Consider the following 6,383-nt stretch of genomic DNA (forward strand, 5'->3'; position numbering starts at 1 on the left):
CATACAATTTAAGTTCCTGAATTCAAAAGCCTCGACTGTTCAATGTTCTAGATTATAATATTTGATTGAATTTCAATTTGATAATAAGAGAGTTTTTTTTAAAGAACTAAACGTTCACCTGCACTACTGAAACAAGGTACAGACCTCACGTATCTAAACATATCTAATTGAAACACGACTGCACGAATAGTCGAGTGGTACAGGTCAACAAGCCAAACCCACTGTGCGCGACGTGTCGCGAGTTCGATCCCCGCATACGACAAGCGTTTTGCATTCCACTTAGCATGTTCTATATATTTGCATCTGTAACTTTCATGTTTTTCCAGGAGTCGTTTAGAGTAGCTACAGATTTTGAGCAACCAAAAAGGTGGGTCATTCTAATTCCACCAAGGGTCACGTGTCCCTTTATCAGTCAATCATTAATTATAATGGATGAACCAGTTGCACCAGAAAGGAGGGTAATGATTTACACGAGCCGCATATAATGCCCACATTGTTACCCGGGCAATACGTCACAAGTAAACTATATAGAATAACGATCGCTCTGTCAGTTATCGGCTAATTGCTCCGAATGTATGTTAACACTCTGGCACACAATGTTAGAAGCTGGATTCTAATGGACTTGATGAAGATAATAATTTAACTAAACTAGCGTACTTAAGTGGGTTTGATTATTAATGTGAAACTGCCGCTGAGTGATGTGCAAGGCGTTGTTCTCATGAGACAATATAAAAATAAACATTTACTGTTACTAAAATTATGTTAAAAAAAATGAAATAAAATGCTGGTATACTATGTATTAAATAAATAAGTATTTTTTGATAAATTACACCCAAATATTAAATAAAAGATCGTGGAAAACACAAGATTCTTTCTGGGTGGGAATGGAAATCACGAACTCCTGTACAGCAGAAGGGCCTCTTAACCACTTCACCGACACACCAGTCAATATAATTATTCGGAGATATTTGAACTTATTTTGGTTTGGATTATTCTGATATCTCATATTATCCGCCGTTCTGTCAAGTTTTTCAACACTAACATTAAATTGAAAAAAATATGAAATAGTTTTTAGATGATGATACAAATAAAAACAACAGATGACATCATTGTTGACACTTCGGAAATTCAAGAAAATCGTTCACTTCTTATTTTTTATTGACATAGCAACAGCTGCATAAATATTATTCTTGACTAATATCTCTCTCGATAGGTAAAACCGAAAACATTAATATCAGATAAAATATGGACAGCGATGAAATAAGTCAAAAATGTCAATAGCAAAATGTAGATGTTTACATCATAACATATACCTACTTATTTACTTAGAGGTGATACGACTTCGCTGATATTAGGGTTCCTTATTTAAAGGGTAAAAACCTTCCGTGTCTGCTGTTCCAGGCAGTACCTTCATCTTATGAAGCGGGATAGCTAGACATTTAAACTGTGAAATTTTGACAGATGATGTTATTCTGTTGCCTAATAATAAAAAATAAAACATAATTTAGTCAAATTATGGATGCCAATTTTGTTTTTCTTTATTCTGGCCTATTTTTGCGGAACCTTCAGTAACACGAGTCCGACTCGCACTTGACCAGTTATTTTATATTTTATTCTTTAGATGAAGTAGGTATAGTTTGCATAGCGACAAGGTCACACGTACACGAGTATTTTATGTCAATATTTTCAAAACTAAAATATTTTTCGATAATTTTTCACTACGGTAGTCGGTTATATCGCAAATTAGGGTTGGCCTATATTCGGGGATATGTAAATGAAATCGAGTTATTTTGGTTGCCCTTTTTCAATTACCTAAGGAGAAAATTGTGAGGCAAACTACTTTTTTGACAGTTATTTAAAATATTCTCTAGTAGAAAATTGAAAACGCACTGTCACAGGGTAACAGATTCATAATTTATTTCCTGTAGAGAATAATAAATCCATTTCTGTTGTAAGGTGTGTGTGAAAAATACTTATTAAAAGAATTTGATAGAATATTTTATAAAAGTAGAACTAATAGATATATTCATAAACTAGTTTAATCAAAGTACTAATCGACTAAAATTCTAAAATCCAATAAAAATAAAAGTCTATTATTAGTAGGCGACATAATTAAAACATTTAATTAATTGAATGTAACTGTTTAACATAATTTACTTCCCATCAAAATTGCAGCACTTTTACAAAAATGCTACAAAAACGTGAGTATAATGTAATTGTAGCGCATGCGCCTAGGCGATTAATCTTAGGCAATCTAAATACATTAGGTCTTCAAGATCTGCCAAAAAGCTTTTTGACGTAAACACTAACAAACAGACAGCGCTAATAGTCTTTTTATTATACGATCTAACTAGAATTTAAATCTAGTTTTTATTCGCACTTTGAAAGTATTTTTGAGTACCACTAGACATGGAAAGACAGACATGGCTATGGTCCAGCGTATAAGTAAGTAAATGATTTTCTCCAAGCAAAGAATTAAGAAGTGTGTATCTATGGTGCTCTTCATTTGAACACTTATTTTGTTCAGTTAATGACATTTCTTCGTGGTTAGCTAAATCTAAACGCATAAGGCATGGCTAGTTTCAAGTCTCCCAGGATAGACAACACTGGATTTGAGCGAAGTTTTTGTTCAACAGGACACAATTTTCTAGATATAAAGTGATTTATAATTATAATTAACCACAGAAAAACTATTTAAATTGCACGCGGAACGTCTTCAAACGCGTTTTCTTTATCAGACATTCTAAAATATTATATTCTAATAACTAATCTGGGCCATCCAATACTTGTAAACTGAAATCATCTAAAAAACATTATAATCATGGATTATCACTATCTGCTAATTAACATACAAGTCTGCTCAGCAGAGGCTATCATGATAACACTACAAAAGAACAATTATTATTAAATAGTTTTGTTAATTATTGTCACGTACGTACCAGTGATTATGTTGTATCATCACGTTTAACAGCCAAGGTGATCAGCAGTAGAGTAAATTAGACATTAAACAAAATTTAAAATAATATTTTTATTTGGACTACATAATAAATAACTAGTCAGACATAAAAAAAAAACACAAAATAGGTACCAACGTAATTTTAATTTTGAAAAATTGGAAGTGTGTGCGTTTGCAAATTTAAAAAAAACTGGTTTCTACAACTCTACTTGTATAGACTGAAATAATAGAGTTTTCATGAAAAAAAAAGCCGCAGCTCGCTCATATAGGTGTAGGTTGTCGCTACAAAAACATATATGTTAATCCAAAGTGTCAAATACGTCCAAAACAATGGTAGAAACAGTTCAACGTGAAGATTCTCCTTCCAATAGTTTAGGCTTTTAGCAAGAAAAAATAACAAACATACACAAACTAATACCATGCCAATATTCTTTACAAGTAAAACAGTTCTAGAAGTAATCAAAACATGTCACTTTAAAAACTATGATAATACAACAGTGCCCATACATATCAATAAGTTAGTTTTTCTTCACGTCGACGCTAACCTTTCCTGTGTGTTTTCCTGAACGCTCAAGGCTTCTACTCCATCATGTAAGGTTACATTGTCAGATAAATGTATTTCAATTGAATTCTTGAATACATTTTCTGCGTTTATTATGGTGCATGTTCAAAAAGAACTATTGAGTAGGGTTTTCAAATGTTATCTTCGGTTCTTTATTTTTTTATGAAATAAAATGAAATCATTTATTCTGTACATAGGCTAGACGTCATCACTCAAATGCTTGTTCTGTGTCTGGGTGTTATGCAATTTGTATGTTTGTGAAACTCCTCACGACACAAGGATCAAACTCCTTAGTGCGGGAGCTGTTTTTAAAAAAAAACCGTTTTGAAACGGACGATATTCAAACAGTCTTTATAACATGTAAGTCTCTATATAAGATCTCTTCGCATGAATATTTCAGAGTCATGTTTATTCATGACGTGTGTAATGCAACTATGTAACAAAGAAAGCAGTGTGGAACAGTAACAGCAGTTCTTTAGCTAACGACGTACACGTTCCGACTCTCATTGCAGCTTAGTGGGTATTTAGTATTTATAGATAATACTAACTTTCGACCTCGTTTCCAATGCGTGGATATCAATAATAAGGGAAGAGTACAAACGAAATGTGTTTATTTAAACAACTCCCGCAGTAAGGAATTTCATCCTTGTGTCGCGAGGGTTTTACAAACATACAAATAACATGCACAAAGACACCCAGACTCAGAACAAGCATTCGTGAATCACAGAATTGCTTGTCCTACGCGGGGATCGAGACCGCGACACGTCGTGCACAGTGGGTTTGGTGTGGTGACCTCAACCACTCGGCTATCCGCAGCATTTTTCTATTTTTTTCTGTGATTTAGCTATAACAGGCTAACACAGAGGCAGTTTTGATCAATCAGTTTCGTAGAAACATGTATATGTGAAAATTCGACTGTCTAGCTGTCATGATTTATGAGCTACGAGCTGGTGACCGTAATAGGGTTCTATCTTTACCCTTGAGGTTTTATAACTCTAAATCCTAAGTGATTTTAGACTCAAATGATTCTGAGAAAAAAGATTTTTGAAAAAAATGATGTTTTACTGGCCTTTGCAATGAGGTATCATCAGAACTATTAATGTACCGACGATCATCGAACTCCGAACTCTTCGCGCGGAAGGTCAATTAATTAATCATTGTGCCAATGAACTGGTTGTTAACACTAACGTTTTCATAATTAAACATTGTTAGAATATTTTTTGTTTTACGTTTTTAAAGTCGCTTTATCATAATAATAATGTAGGAAACAGTTTAGAGGTCAAAATATTTGATCTGTTTTAATATGTTTGATCTTCACCATTCAGATCAAATTGTGATCAAATATTAATAGTTTTCGAATCTTGAAGGCTGGTCAACTAGAAGAGGTTACTTACTGTCTTACTGTCGCTACACTACCTAAAGGCTAGGGCCAATGGTTATTACTTAAAACTTAGCTGCCATAGAAAACCGAGGATCGTAGAACTTCTTTCGTTTATCGGACTACAAGTCTTAACCGTAGAACCAATTCAATGCTACTTACAACTCTATATATAAATGAAAAATAATATCTACAAAACTGATCAACAAGGTCCCTTAGCTGACACGTATGATGCAGTTCCTAAATCAGAAGCCAATAAACCTTTAAATAAATAAGTAATTATGTCAAAGGATTTACATAACGAATCGTGCGCATCACGCCACGTGTCGCATGCGCCCGCGCATGTGTGCGCCCTGTCGGTGTGTGAGTGTGTGTGCGTGTGCGCAACGCTCACAAAATTTCATTGAGCGTAATCATGTCAAGGTCTTGTGTGAATGAACTCGGGATCAATGTGTGCGTGACGTTCCTATGTGGGTGTGTACATTCAATTACATAAGGGATTGTTTTTTGGAAAAAGAATATCAGTCTGGAGTTTTTCAAACAGATTTGATTATTATTTTGTTTTTTTTTCTGTTTTATGGTTTAATTTCAATGTTTATGAGATTCGGAATTGAATTGACGTATTCCTAACAAGAACATTTTCTAGAAATTGAATACAGCAAAGATTGTATGCTCAATTACGTACAGCTCTTAAGTTTTCATGAATAATGTAATGTCTAAAATATTGTGGAACAAATGTTTTGTATAATAATACCGTAACTAACAATATTGTCGTAAGCAGAAATGGTTTCTGTCATTACAGCCGTGATGTAAGTGGAGTTAATCAAATTTTATGTAACCAACTATTTGATCTTATTTTACATACTGTGTTGTAACTGGGCGTTGCGTTTGTTTCATGTGATAAAACAAAACTACTGTCTTTTTTAAAGTTTCAGTTACAACAGCCGCTATTATACAAAGTTTTCGTAATGTATAAGATCATATTTTTTTTTAATTGCTAAATAAAAAAATCTTTTTCCTTCAGTTACATATTTGTACGAAACCCTCAGTCTCGCCAGTCCGACTCTCACTTGTACGGTTTTCGAAATGCTATCGATGATTCAAAAAACTTAATCTAATTTAATTAAATCGAAATCATAAAATTTTGACTTGTTTACTGAATATAGAACATATCAAGTCCTCATAAAACGACTCCTTCACTTTTGCACCCGACTGTACCTACTAAAAACCAATTAAAAGGCAATAATAACATTACCAATGTCACGTAAGCATTTATCAAATCAAATAGACATCTCATTTGTGTCTGAATTACTTTCTAGCTCGGAAACTAGCCCAGATTGTCTAGACTAAGGTTCGTAAAAATCTAGTTTTCTTGTAATTAAGTGACGCGATACGTCGCCTTGGAACATACTTTATTGCAATAGCCGTATTCGAAATTAAAAGTAAGTTGTTATTCCCAATTATTTGTCACTGAGGGTACAAAACGG

This window comes from Trichoplusia ni, chromosome 20 (assembly GCF_003590095.1).
Source record: "Trichoplusia ni isolate ovarian cell line Hi5 chromosome 20, tn1, whole genome shotgun sequence".
Taxonomy (NCBI): Eukaryota; Metazoa; Arthropoda; class Insecta; order Lepidoptera; family Noctuidae; genus Trichoplusia; species Trichoplusia ni.